Here is a 15,261-nt window from a genome sequence, read left to right on the forward strand (position 1 = left end):
GTTTTCAATTTTAAGATGTTCCAGAAAAATTAACAAGAAAATAAATGAAAACTATGCTAATATTCACAGGGTGTTCAAATTTCCTGAACAAAAAGGAACACTTTGAAAGTTTTTAATAAAAAAACATACATTTCTTATTGACAATAAACACATAATAAAGTTTGCAAACACAGAAATAATGCAGTGCTATCATTCTACCACTTATGGTGAGCTAAGCAGACTTACTCAGTGAGAAATGTTAGTTGCTACTTGATGAATAAGAAGGAAATATGGACAGAATTTCACTGAGAAAACTAAACATTGCAAACCACAAAATCTGGAAGCCTGTCAGAATTAAATAAGTGAGGTAAACAATATACAACAAAAAGGTGGTTCAAGCAGATTATGTAGCTTGTAGTCAATGCAACAGATGGCCCATATGCCCGACAAAGTTACCTAATGGCAAAATTGTGATTTAATGAGCACTGGGGAGTACTGTTGGAATTTGGTTATTCCAAAATTTATGTAACTCTAAAGTGCCAACTCTATAATTCAGTAATAATTATAAACCTCAAAGCTCATATCTGTAAATAGCATAAAAATGTATTATCTCCCTTCAAAAAGATTAGGAATTTATCAAATATTAATGTAAACTGGATAATTAAAAAGAAAGAGACTATTATTATTTATTTTATTTAAGATTTGCTTTGTAACAGCAAACTAGGTATTACTAAATATTCAACTAAATGTATTAGACATTTAAATTTAAACTAGGTATTAAAAAACATTTTAAACTATAATAATAGAAAATCATATAATTTATCAATTACATACATTTTAAAAATGTCTCCCTAATTTTAGAATTTTTATATTTTATACTTATAAATATTTATTGTATAATAATTTTAAAAAGCTATATTATTCATTAGTATAAAACAACTTTTCCTTCAAAGAAGAATGAATATAAACTATAGGAAAAATGCTGCAAACAACAACCAAGTCAATGTCTGATGGGCAATTCTTAGGGATTTTATAGCAAAACTATAATTTAATGACTTTAAATAATACATATAATGTTTATATGTCCATTTGTTTTTCATTTTGAAATGTATTTATCACAACATAAGAACAAATAGAGAAATAAATACACGTGTTTCTTTCTTATGGGAATACCTTATAAATTTTTGCCAAAATAAAACAAAAGTTTGTGAAAGAAAAGGTCCAAAGTATCTACTCAAGAAAACTGAGATAGTCTAAATGAGAACTGTGATAAAAAGTAAAAATCACTAGTGTAAACTTAGCACCTTTTGGTTGATGAGATATTCAACAAAACCTTTCTAGCTTGTGAAAGATCAGTGTGAACTTTTTTGCTAAGCACAGCTTGTTTACTGAACATGGAAACAGCCAAGCGAGAACTTTCTCAACGTAAAAAAACTCAGTAGAGAGAGAAACAAGACAGCATGTAGGTGACAGCTGGACCCACCGCCTCCCGCAACCACATCAAAATTACAACTAAAATACAAACCACCATCACTCAGAGCCTCCTGAGATTGGGCTGAACAGAAGCCCCGCAACCAGGGACCTGAAGAAGCACCGAGACCGGGAGGAGGGGCGGAGACGTGGGCTGGTCGGGGCTGAATCGCAGAGATGCGGCCTCCGGCCCACACCTGGTGCCGAGGGTTGAAACCCGAGAGGGAACCTCGGCTGCAGTGGAGGTTTCTTGGTGAGTGAGGGGTCCTATCCCCACAGCAGGCCCCCAGCCCAGGGCTCCAGGGCCGGGAAGAGACGTCCCCACAACTTCAGGCTGTGAAACCAGCAGGGACTGTCCCTGAGGGTCTCAGAGGCTGCAGGAGCCCCAGCAGCTCCTCCTAAAGGGCCGCCCACGGACTCACTCGGACGCTCCCTCTGAGCCCAGTGCCGGGCAGCAGCCTGAAAGGACCCGGGACACTCGGGGAGGAACTAACCTGCCTGAGATCCGGGCGAGAGGTGGAGGGGCGGCTTCCTCCCAGGCAGAAGGGCTGGTGGAGGCCATGGCTCCTTCATGAGTCCTCCCCGCACACAGCCGGCAGGCAGGCACCATATCTGAATCGCCAGCACCTGACTCTCACCTTTGGCCCCGCCCCATGATTCCCCGAGACCCCGCCCCTCCCCACCTGCAGCTCATCCAGGCCATTTCCAGGGGCTTTTCTGTGCAAGTGGCCTCTGGAGCCTCATGCTTAGGACACTCATAAAATCTCTCAAACAAGCAGCAGCATACCCCACAGGGCTTTATAAGTGGCCCCAGGCCTGGCACTAGCGGCAGCTGCATTGGCTCATAGCTTGGCCTCTCCTGGACACCTCCAAGGCCAGCACAAGTAGCAACCAACTACAGTTTGTTGTGTAGCTCATGCTGGGTGGCCCTGGGCAAGGCACTGGCACAGGCTGACTTTGCACCTCCTGTGAGGCCCCAGAGACAGTGCACCTGGTGCACAGACTCAAACACGCTGGATTACAACCCTACCACATCCACGAGTGACACACTCAAAGGGCGCAGTTGGTGAACACCAAAGCACCACTGAAGTAAATCCTGCTCCATAGGGGTGTCTCCAGCACAGCAGTTCTTTGGCTGTAGTTGCATCTGGTCCTCACAGCTGATTTGTCTGGGGGTCAGTTCCTCCCAGTGATGCCAACAGCAACCAAGGCTCAACTACAACAGGACAGTGCACACAGCCCACACAGGGGAACACCTAGAAGGCCCAGCTCAGGTGACTGGGAGGCTGAGCCACTGCACCCTACAGGACACCTACTACACAAAGCCACTCTACAAATTCCAGGAGACAATGCAGCTCTACCTAATACATAGAAACAAACACCTGGAAGCAGCCAAAATGCAGAGGCAAAGAAAGATGTCACAAAGGAAAAAACAGAAGAAATCTCTAGAAGAGGAACTAAATGAAATAGATCCAAGCAAGCTAACAGATACAGAGTTCAGAATAATGGTTATAAGGATGCTCAAGGATATTAGTAAGAGTATGACAAAAATAATTGAGAAAATCGATAACATAATAAAGGACAAATTTGAAATGAAGGCTACACGAAGTGAAATGAAGAATAATTTACAGGGGATCAACAGTAGATTAGAAGATGCTGAGAATCAAATCAGAAATTTGGAACATGAAGCAACAAAAAGCACCCAACCAGAAGAGCAAAGAGAAAAAAGAATCCAGAAATATGAAGATAGTATAAGGAGCCTCTGGGACAACTTCAAGAAGCCCAACATTCATATTATTGGGATGCCAGAAGGGGAAGAAAGAGACCAAGAAATTGAAATCTATTTGAAAAAGTAATGACAGAAAACTTCCCCTACCTGGGGAAAGAAATAGACTTACAAGTCCAGGAAGCACAGAGGGTCCCAAACAAGAGGAACCCAAAGAGGCCCACAGCAAGACACATCATCATTAAAATGCCAAAGGTTAAAGACAAAGAGAGAACCTTAAAAGCAGCAAGAGAAAAGCAGTTAGTTACCTACCAGGGAGCACCCATACCACTGTCAGCTGATTTCTCAACAGAAACCTTGCAGGCCAGAAGGGAGTGGCAAGAAATATTCAAAGCGATGAAAAACAAGAACCTACAACCAAGATTACTCTACCCAGCAAAGCTATCATTTAGAATTGAAGGTCAGGTAAAGAGCTTCACAGATAAGAAAAATCTAAAGGAGTTCATCACCATTAGACCAGCACTACAGGAAATGGTGAAGGGTCTTCTTTAACAAGAAGCTAATGAACAAAAGAATCTGATGAACTAAATAGATCCAGAGACTTTGATGCATGTAACAGACAATCATATTTCAGAGGGAAGAGGGAAAGGAGGTGGAAGGTGGGAAGGGATTAACCAAAGAAGTTATATGCATAACCCATGGACACAGACAATGATGGGGTGAGGGCCTGGGGAGGGGGTAGGAGCAAGGTGGAGGGGGTCAATTTGGGGGAAAAAGTGGGACACCTGTAATACTTTCAACAATAAAGATAAATTTAAAAAAATAAAAACAATAGAAAAAAATTAAAAACTCAGTAGAATTTATTCATCTTGAACTATACTGTATTCCTTATGTCCAAAGACAATGCCTTCAATAGCAGATTCACTTGTCAAGATTACCATTAAAGTTACTGTATTTTTTTAACCTAATTTCTCCTCACAGATAGGGTTACTTCAAGTTGATAACCGTCCTCTATAATAAAAAGGCAACAACTTGAAGGCAACATCATCTTAGTTCATCTAAGAATTTTTACAGTAGAGCTCTTTTCAAATTTATAAGGTGAAATTCATGATGCAAAAGAAACATCCCAGTGACCATTTCTAACAACTAAATTCATTCTGAAAGAAAAGAAAATAATGACAATTTTACCGTTTTTTCTATTGAAAAAGAGGTTATAAACCTTATAGGTATAAACTAACAGGAACTAGACTTAAGTTTATCCCTAGTCTCATGAATAAATAATAACAGATGTTATAAACTATGACCAGCAGCTAACAGCAAACTATATTTTATGTTGTGGGAAAATACATAGCACCTAATAGAAAAGCAAACTAACGTATCAGTCAAGAGTCCCTTGAAAGTTTCTGTTGCAGAATCAAACCCCTGTGTGTGAATCCCATCTCTACAATTTTCTATCTTTGTTATTAACCATCTGTACATTTATTATTTTCATTGCTGGAATAGGATAATAGCCCTTATTGTCAACAGTCCTTCTGAGGGTTTAATGAGTTAGTCCATGCAAAATGCTTAGAATAGTATCAGACACTTATTATGACCTCTTTAAATGTTAGTCATCTGTTAGGTGATATATAGATAGCTGTACACTAAATTCTTTTTACATATGCATAACTATGCAGATTTAAACATACTTTAGTGACAATTTCTGAGCTCTAGTTTATGGGTGATTTGATTGTCTTTGAATCATTTTGCCTCCTGCCTTCCACCGAAAAAATAAGAAATTAGACAAAGCACACACACAGGCACACAGACATAGAGACAGACAGTGACAGAGAAACACAGAAATATAGACGGAGAGAGAAAACATGGATCCATTATATTCCTTTAGGTAATTGGCCTCATTATTATCGTAGTCATACAACAAAAACAGCTTACTTATTTGTTAAAACCATAAACTTTGTGTATTTAAACTTTCATTGGTATTTTCATTTCTATTATCACATACTCAATTTCTTAGAATAAAAAACTCGACAGGTTTCCCCCTCTAGTAATCACACCCACTCTTCTTTCATGAGCTTCTTAAGAGCCCTGAAGCCAAAAATATACATTCCAGCTAGATGTTCACATGCAGCCTGTAGACAAAGTCCATGTTGAATCCCCTTTCCTGGAAACCTTATGTCACAAATTCAACACCCACCCCACACTTGCTTCTTTCTGAAAGGAGTAAAAGAGCATATTCTACACAAGCGTGGGGGTTTCTCTAGGATTAATGTCAGCTACAACTTTTCAGAATGTGAGGCAGATGTTTCTAGGAACCTTTTTTTTTTCCTTTTTATTAAATTTATTGGGAGACACTGGTTAACAAAATTATATAGGTTTCAGGTGCACAATTCTACAACACATCATCTCTATGCTGATTTTTAGAATATTACAATCACTCTCTGAGCCACTCAGGAGATCAGAACAGACATTGACCAACTGACACATTCATCAAAAGAAATTGAGATATTAGACCCTTAAATTGCTAGGAAAGCATCTGCCCCCCCCCAATCTACTCATTATCTGTGTGACTCCCTAGACAGGACAGAGACCAATTTCTTGTTCAGACTGTAATTTGCCTGAAGTCAGCATTCAACTAAACTTGATGGGACCCTGAAAGCCACAGGTGCATTGTTCTGATTCCAAGGAGATGCTAGGGAGGCTAATGTGGAGGGAAGTCAAAGGCCATATTTCAGAACTCACAGTGCTAACTGATTTCTACCACCCCAAGGAAGTGATAACAAAGATGTTCTACAAATTAGAAATAAAATTCCACTTCTCCTGAGAATGTTTAAAGAGAGACAGTATTATAACAAAATCAAAATGTTATCTTTTCTACTGTAGAGCAAATCAGTAAAATCATAACCTGTCAATCTGAGGTAGCTGACTAAAGTCAGTGAGTCCTCACACTCTGGACAATCAGGTATTTTTAGAACACAAGTAAATCAGCCAAAAAATATTTACTATTATCAAGGAATATAATAACACTCATCTTCCCATTCATCCTTTGCAATAATTTCAGTGTGATTTTCATGAAACACAGTTACTTCACTCCTCTAATGACTGTAGGAACTCCCAGTCACTGAAAAGTAAACTCCAAGCACTTTGCTATGAAATTAAAAATCTTAAGTCCAGATGAAAGATGAAGTTATCTCAGGTAGCCGTGGAGAGGGTGAGACGTGATAGGATACATTTAGGAGGAAGACCAAAGGCATTAGAATTAGTAAAAGAAGGAAAGAGAGAACTCAAAGGTAAATCCTTGGGTTTTATACTAAATAACTGGATGACTGCTAATGTCATAAACTGAAGTGGAGAAGACTAGGGAGAGAAATATATATATATTTAGGTAGAAATAAAGAATTCCATTTGGGGTATATTAAATTTATAAAGTGTTAAAAATCAAGTGATGTTAAGATTTAGGCATAGGAGATAGAGACCAAGAAGATATTAGGGATCTGAGATGGAGATTAAAACCACGGATCTGAAAGAAATTATCCAGGGCAGAAATAAAAACCATAAGGAGGGCTAAGGACTTGCTCTGGGATACTCTAAGATGGTACCGTAATTAAGGGAGGGCGGGATGCCAGCAAGTAAATCTGAGAGGAAGCAGCCTATGTGGGCAAAGAACCTGAGAAGTTGGACAGCCTGGAATTCATGGGGGAAAATCGTTCAAGAAGCCAGCGATAAAACGTATCAAATGCTGGCAAAAAAATCATTAAATCTTGTGAATTCCTCACCCAAGGACAGAGACTGAATGAGATTTAATTGGAGATGCTTCAAAAGGATAATGCTTAATATATAAGGTAAAGACAAATTATGTTAGTTAAGATAGGTCATCTGCCGACAACAGTGATCTAAACATATTGGTGTTGGTTGAGGAACATTGCTGTACTCAGTCAGTGACACAGGACACAGATTTTCTGTTTAGTGGCTTCTGTGGATCATAGGCAACCAGCCTGAGAGAGAGAGAGAGAGAGAGAGAGAGAGAGAATAAATAGGATAGAGGATTTTTTAGGCATTTTCCTCTAGGAAACGATACATTGCTTTTGCCCACTTTCCAGTGAAAAGAATTAATCAATATGCCAAGCAGGGTGAGATATTTACTTATTGGTGTTTATTAAAACAGGAGGTGAGTTCAATAGTTTATACCAATCTCTACCCCACAAGTATTTTTGAAATCACTTCAATATCTCTATTTTATTCTATAAAAATATTGGAACATTATGCCATTGATCATTTAGATTGGTACCTTAATTCAGTCTATATGATCTCTTTGCTGTCTCTTCACCAATTAAAGACCTTCACAATTATGCTACTATGTGATTAAATTATTAGTTTTGTTAATTAAATTTACCAGGTGCTTTGGAATTCATTTAATTCACAGATGACATACAGTTTATATGTTTGTATCAGATATATGTCTCATTCAAACTATCCTTTGTATCATAAAATATGGTATGCTAAAAAGATGACCAGAGTGTTGTGTATTAATTTTATAACACCATTGTTTTTTTATTGCCATATTGTATTTATCACTTTACAGTACTACCTTCAAGTTTACTTATTTCAATCAAACATATTAAGTCATTTAATATTCACAGTAAACACAGACACTTCAATGGTAATATTATGTTCTAGGTAGGTGGTTTAAAAATTCATCACATTATGGGAAAGTTAATGAAGGATAAACAAGAACAGAGAAGTAGGAAATATTCTGTTGGTTAATAAAGACTTAAATTAGAGTTTTTAATAAAACTGCTTTCATATTCAGTATTCAGTAAGTTGCTTCCCCGATAATTGCACTAATAACAAATTAGATACATTGAAAATAATGAAGCTGCTGACTCTCAGTTGCACATCCCTAGACAGATAAATAGTAAAGATCTTAACATGCAGCACATCATTACTTTGAATTATGGTATTTGAAAAGATATTTTAAAAAAATTATTACTGTTATATTGGTGTGAACTGTTCTAAAAAGAACTGGTTAGGTGAATGATGAAACTACTGACCTCAGAGAGTGCTTTGAATAATTATATCTAACACTAATGAATTCACTTCAGCTGTCCTAATAACAGCAAGTCTTTCACACAATTTTAAAAAATAATTAGCAAAAGCAGCAGGGGCCACCAACACCTATGATGTACATTAATATATTATTAATTAATTATACCTAAGCTAACATTGGTCTCATTAATAACCTGCTCGTATTAATCATGTCATTATTGGAAATAGCAAAGAATGGCAGACTGGGTATATATAGGTTAGATAGTGTGCTACTTTTCACTTCTGACTCTAAATTAATTCTAGTCTGTGTTGATTTAAGAATTTGCTCACCCAATTAGTGACAGAATGTCAAAGATTCACTCAGTCAGATGTTACTATTTTAAAACACATAGAGAATACAAAACTTAGTAGTTTATTTGAAAAAAACACATTTTTAAAAAATTTAGACCACAAAAAGATTTAACGTACTATACATGGTTTACTAAAATGTAAATTTAGAAATATGTATTTCTACCCATATATATGCCTATCTGTGTAAATGTATAAATCTGTACATAAATGAATATACACACATACATGTACATATACAAAATATATGTGTGTACATATATTTCATATATATTCAAATATGGTATTCACCCCATGGAAAGTGTCTATGGGGGATACTTTCCAAGACCCCAAGTGGATGCCTGAAACGGAAAATAGTGCTGAACCCTAATTATACTATGTTTTCCCTACACATATGTCTGACAAATTTTAACTTATAAATTAGGTGCAGTAAAAGACTAACAGCAATAACTAGTAATAAAATAGAATAATTAAAACAACATACTGTACTGTAACATAAGTTATGTTAGCGTGGTCCTTTCTACCAAGATATCTTATTGTGCTGTACTGACCCTTTTTCTTGTGATGATGTGAGTTTATACAATGCCTGTGCGATGAGATGAAGTGAGGTAAATGACACAGGCACTGTGATTTAACATTAAGCTACGAGAATGGTTACTTGAACACAATTGCTGCAATACCCAGTGGTTTATCCGATAATCAAGATGACTCCTAAGTAAGTAACAGGAAGGAAACATACACAGTGTAGAAACACTGGACATGATTCACGTCCTGGGCCGGACAGAGTGGGACAATGTGAGATTTCATCAAAACATGAATTATTTATTTCTGAAATTCTCCATTTAATATTTTCTGACTGAGGTTGACTGCAGGTAACTGAAACTGTTAGAGCAAAACTGTGGATAAGAGGGGACTGCTGTAAGTATGTAAGTGTGTTGCCTGTTGTGTGTGTGTGTGTGTGTGTGTGTGTGTGTGTGTTTAAATAAGAAACACAAAAATGTAAGAAAGAATGAATAATCACAAAAGTTCCCATTCCCAAGTAGAGATCAAGCAACTATGCCATGGTAACTTTCACCTAAAATTCCATGCAATAACAAAGTAAGTGTAAAAGAGAACAAATACATTTAAAGGAGCACAGGAAAACCTAAGCAGTGTCATAAAAAAACCCAAAATATAGAAATGAAATAGATAATCAAAAAATGGAAGGTATAATGGCCCACATGCATTGAGGATAAATGCATTAAGAATTAAAATTATTGAGGATAAACTTCTTAGCACTTAAGCAAGCTGGAAGCCTAGCCCATTTCACAAGAAGTTGCAGAGGGCCCATTTGAAAAACAAACTGTTTGACCTCTCCCTTTCCAGGATTTGTGCTAAGCAATAAGTAAAAATGTTATTAACCCAGAGGTTAAGCAATTAGTGTGGAAATTGGAACAGTAGAATCAGGAGAGTGTCTCCAATAGCTGCTAAGTAGGTAACAACCACCCTGAGAAGACAATCAGGAAAGGGAGACTTAAATCATGTATCTTGCTGCTGTTTTTACTCCACTATAGATTGAACTGACATGTAAATTGTAATTCTCTCTTTAAAATGGCATGCGAATAATCAGGAATTATAAAAGAATAGAATGAGAATAATAAAAGAGAGGCACCAAACCAGACAGATCTAACCAATGCTTAAAGAAAAAAGGTTTGCAATGTAAACAGGTTAATGATAGAGTAAATACCAATAGGATCACCATTAAGGCAATCACTGGACTCAAACCTTACACAAAAACGAACACAGGAGGCGTTGTGGGAAAATGTGGGAAATAAAAAACGATAAAGCTTTTAGCGGAAATATAAGAAAATATATTCATGACTATGGAATAGGTAATGATTATTTAAATAGGACTCAAAGGAAATGTTGATAAGATGGTCTTAATCAAAATCAAAAACTTCCATCAAAAGACATGATTAGCAGAGTTAAAATGCAAGTCAAAATCTGGGAGAAGTTCTTTTTATTACTGATATTAGACAGAGGAAGTACATCTGGAAACTCCAAGAAATGTTACAAAGCGATACGATAATATGGTAAAAATGGACAAAGTCTTGGAGAGGCACTTTAAAAAAGATATTAAATTGCTAATAAGGTATAAGAAGGTGTCCTCCATTATTAGTTATCAGAGAAAAATGAAAAGTTCAATGATACACCTCTACAATTCTCATCATTAAATAAAAAGAGAAAACTCAAGGCTTGGGCAAATAGAACCCTCATTCGCTGCTGGTAATTCGCTTAGACACAAACACACTCAAATCCTGTGACCTAGCAGTTCCAGCCTTATTACATGCCACATGGGAAAATACACAAATGCACACACGTGTTCACAGGTGCATTGTTGGTAATATAATAAAATTTTATTATTGCTTCTTTTTTTCTATAAGCAAATACTAAGTGGAGATAAATCCTGGTGAGAGAGGAGGAAAGTGTCACTGGGGTATTCTGAAGGTTTTGAGCTTTCCTCTTATTAGAATATTGGTACAGATTAATATCGCCTTTTCTAGGGCCTTACTTCCAAGGCCTCACACGCTCTTCCCCCTCCCTCCCTCTTTCCTCTTACATACCTACACACTACAAAATAAGGACTTGTTCGTCTATTAATCACTCACTTTATGGTCAGTCATTAAGGCTAATGGAGAAGTAGATGATTTAACCTTTTTTACTGTACCCATCAGCCCTCTCACAAGATTATGGAGGCTAAGAGTTTCTACAATCTTCCCTCTGTAAGCTGGAGACCCAGGAAAGCCAGTGGAGCACTTCAGTCTGAGTCCACAGACCTGAAAACCAGGGTAGCCGATGGTTTAAACCCCAGTCCATAAACTAGAAAAGATGAAATAAAATGTCCCAACTCAATCAGGCAGGCAGGGAGCAAAAAGGGGCAAGTTTCTCCTTTCTCTGCCTTTTGTTCTTTTCAGGCCCACAATGGTTTCCACGAGGCCCACCCACACTGGGGAAGGCAATCTGCTTCACTAAATTCAGCATTTCAAGTGATCATCTAAGCTGTAAACACCTCACAGAGAGACCCTGATAAAATATTCCATCTGGGTACCCTGAGGCCGGTGGAGTTGACACACAAAGTTTACCCTCACACTCGTTTACGACTGTATCATGACGGTGTAGCACATTGCCTTGCATATTTTCATTACTTAAACATTTGTTGAACAAAAGCATTTTAAAATTAGTGACTACAGATAGACGTGGAAAAGTTTGTACAATGGAAGTTATAAAAGTAATGCTCATTTTAGTGGCTTGGATTTCTATTCAGGGCTTTCTACTTTCTCTGTTTTCTTTATTTCTTTAAAAGAGCCTCTAAGACAAGAAAAAGCTAAAGGAGTTCATCACCACCAAACCAGTTTTACATGAAATGTTAAAGGGTCTTCTTTAAGAAAAAGAAGGGGGGGGGAGATAAAAAAGATAAGAACTATAAAATGGCAATGAATACATATCTATCAACAAGTGATTATTAAAACATGAATGAAGATGCAGAACAGAAACAGATTCATAGATACAGAGAACATTTTGACCTTTGCCAGATGGGGGGCGGGTTGGGAGTGTGGATGAAAAAGGTGAAGGGAGGGACTTAGAAGTACAAATTGGTGGTTACAGAACAGTCATGGGGCTGTACAGTACAGCACAGGGGATAGAGTCAATAATATTCTGATAGCTACGTATGGTGTCAGATGGGGCCTACATTTATCAGGATGATCAGTTAGTGAGTTAGTCAATAATGTCTAATCATGGGGGTGTACACCTGAAACTAATATAACATTGTAGGTCAACCATAATTGAAAATTAAGAATTATTTAAACCAAAAAAAATTTTAAGTTAAAAAAAAAAAAGTGGCACACAAATGACCAGCATGTTCTCACTGAGTGGGCTCATCCCACTCTTATGAAGTAGCAGCAGTTTCCTTCCTCGGACGTGTTCACTGCACTGGTGCTCTCGATGAACTTGTCTCCGGTGGGTGAGCAAATTCACAGAAACACAAGATGTTGAAGGATCAACTGGTCACTTCAGTAACGTTGGACTCACTCTGTTGATGCTTCTCAAATTACCTTTAGAAGAACCAGTTTTATTTTGTAGAATTTATTTTTAACTATCATGTACTGATACAATGAAAAGTAATTATTAGAAGAATAATGACAATGTCAAGTTGAGTGTCATGACAATGTCAAGTTGCTATAAAAATGTTCTACATACTTTCTCTTTAGGTACTTATATCTTAATAGGCTGTAGTGAGCAGTTGGTAGGCACAGGTCCCTTAGACCACACTTTTGAGTGCTGGTGCTCTAAACCACACAGGAGAAGGTGAAGATCAGAGTCTCAGGAGAAAACAGAGGACACAGTGAAGTTAGGTTTACTTGGGGAGATTTAGTCTAGGAGTTATTTGCAAATGTATGTGCAAAAAAATAGAGAAAAATCTAGAGATAGTAACCAGAACTCCTAGGACAGATGAGAATTATTAGTCTCATTGGAGTTAGATAAGTTAAACAAAGTTCTCAGCAAGTAAACTCCTGATAGAAGATTTAAGTCTAATCTGGCTGAGCTTGAAGGAAATAGAAGAGATGATGTTTTGAGAAGTCTTAATTCCACACTTAGAGCACATAAAAATGAGGTTGAAAGACTTAACAATCTGTGAATAAGTATAAAATAACAGAGTACAGTAGAGGTTGAGCACAGAAGTACAAAAGAGACTAAAGGAGGGTAATCTGAAGAAAATAATGAAAAACTAGTGAAGCTAATCGACATATATCTATTTAAGAAGTTACTGAGTTCCAGAGTGTGAGTTCCAGAGTATGCCAGGAAGAAAGTAACAAATTTGTGACACTGAAGTGAAAGAGCACTGATGGAGTGAAATGTATCATGAGAAAAATCATCAAGGTGCGATCCAGCAATTTGTATTTGGAAGTGTCCAAAGATTTCCTCAGTCAACACAAAGAATGTGTGCTGGAAAATAATGTGAGATGACTCAGAAGTAGCTCTCTATCATGACGTAGGGACTAGCAGAACAGCAGATCGAAGGCAAAAATAAGAATTTTTTTAAAGGCTCACTGGCAGAATGAATCTTCAGGTGACCCTAACATTGACTTTGTTACTTTACTTTTCTGTTGGTGAATAGTAAAAAGAACTGTGCAGGTTTCATGTTCAAAATAAATCAGGGAGAATAGAAAATTGTTACTGCTCCTACTTCAGTAATTACCTAAAAGAAAAATTAATGTGAGGTTTAATGGAGCCTTTAAAAAATTTTGTTACAAAGTAGAATCATCACCTTTCAAAGTTTACCATTTTCCATCTGTCACTTTGCCATAAATACGTCTTCATTTGTATTAATTTAGCAAAATTAGACATAAAACATTTGCCTTTGATAATAGTGTCTGTCTCAATTTGTTAGCCAAACTGTAAAATAAACCCTAATGTGCAGTTAATTGAGATTTAATAAGAGTTGCATGTTGGTTAAATAATAAATCACAAGGACTCTGAATCAAAGCCTTTTATCAGGCAACTACATAATGATCCCTTAAAATAGATTAATATCCCAGTCCTGAGGATTTGCAAAAACCTATTAAGCAAACATACTATCATCTAATTTATTCTAGTTAAAAAATTATAAAATTCTTTTCAGGTTTCTTAAATAAAAAGGTACATGAAAAAGTAATCCTTCTTTCCTGCAATTTATTGGTACAAAACCAAGCATAAAATGTTATAGTGATTGTTATACTAAATTCCAAAGATTAAAGGTTCAATTATCATCCTAGAAACACTAAGTTACTGAGTTTCTTGTGTTATAGAAATGCTATAAATAAAAGTTACATATTTAAATATATTCAATTTATTTTATGGAGGCTTTTAATTTTAGCCTCTTTAAGATGCTACTTATACAGATCTACTCTCAATAGATGTTAATTTCTTCCTAATAAAGTGGTGAATTATAGAACAGCATTTTCAGGTGTGTTTCAGTTGAATGACTTTTCATCTTCAATAGCTGCTGCTTCATGTCCTAAATGTGCAGCTATGAGTCAAATTTTGCTTTTACAATGCGTGGTGATGAATGAATAAATGAATGTAACCATTACCCTGACACACTAACATATTTCCCATTTGTAGTGTTTTATTAACTTTAAAAAGTATGTCATAAATATTAAACATATTGGAACAATTTAGAATGTAACTAAACATAAAGCCAACCAGGTGATATTACAAATCATGTGCTTTCAATTAGATACCCATAGTTTGCAAGTTAATTTAGTTAAACCGATGTATCCGCTTCATCAACAAAAGTATTCATCATCATTATCACTGTTCAGCTGGCAGAAATTAGCAGCAGATGTTATGAAAGTTTGCCATGTTTATATTCAGAGATGTTCAACATTCCCCCATGATTTCAAAATAGGAAAACACAATGAATCATATCCCCACAGTCACAGCAAACCATATTTTGCATCATAATAACATTTGTCTAATGGAAATTCATCTCAGATTTGTTTTCCCTCAAAGGTAAAAAACCTAAAGGACAGTTAGATTTCAATAAAAATGCTCTTCATAGTGCTCAGACTAAAAAATTTAAAAAAAAAAAGTTTTGTTTATATAATACAGAATCCAATAAAATCACAAGAAGCTCTCTGTATTGTACTATTTTATTCTTAACTTATATATTA

Source organism: Miniopterus schreibersii (genome assembly GCF_964146895.1).
Source record: "Miniopterus schreibersii genome assembly, chromosome: 14".
NCBI lineage: Eukaryota > Metazoa > Chordata > Mammalia > Chiroptera > Miniopteridae > Miniopterus > Miniopterus schreibersii.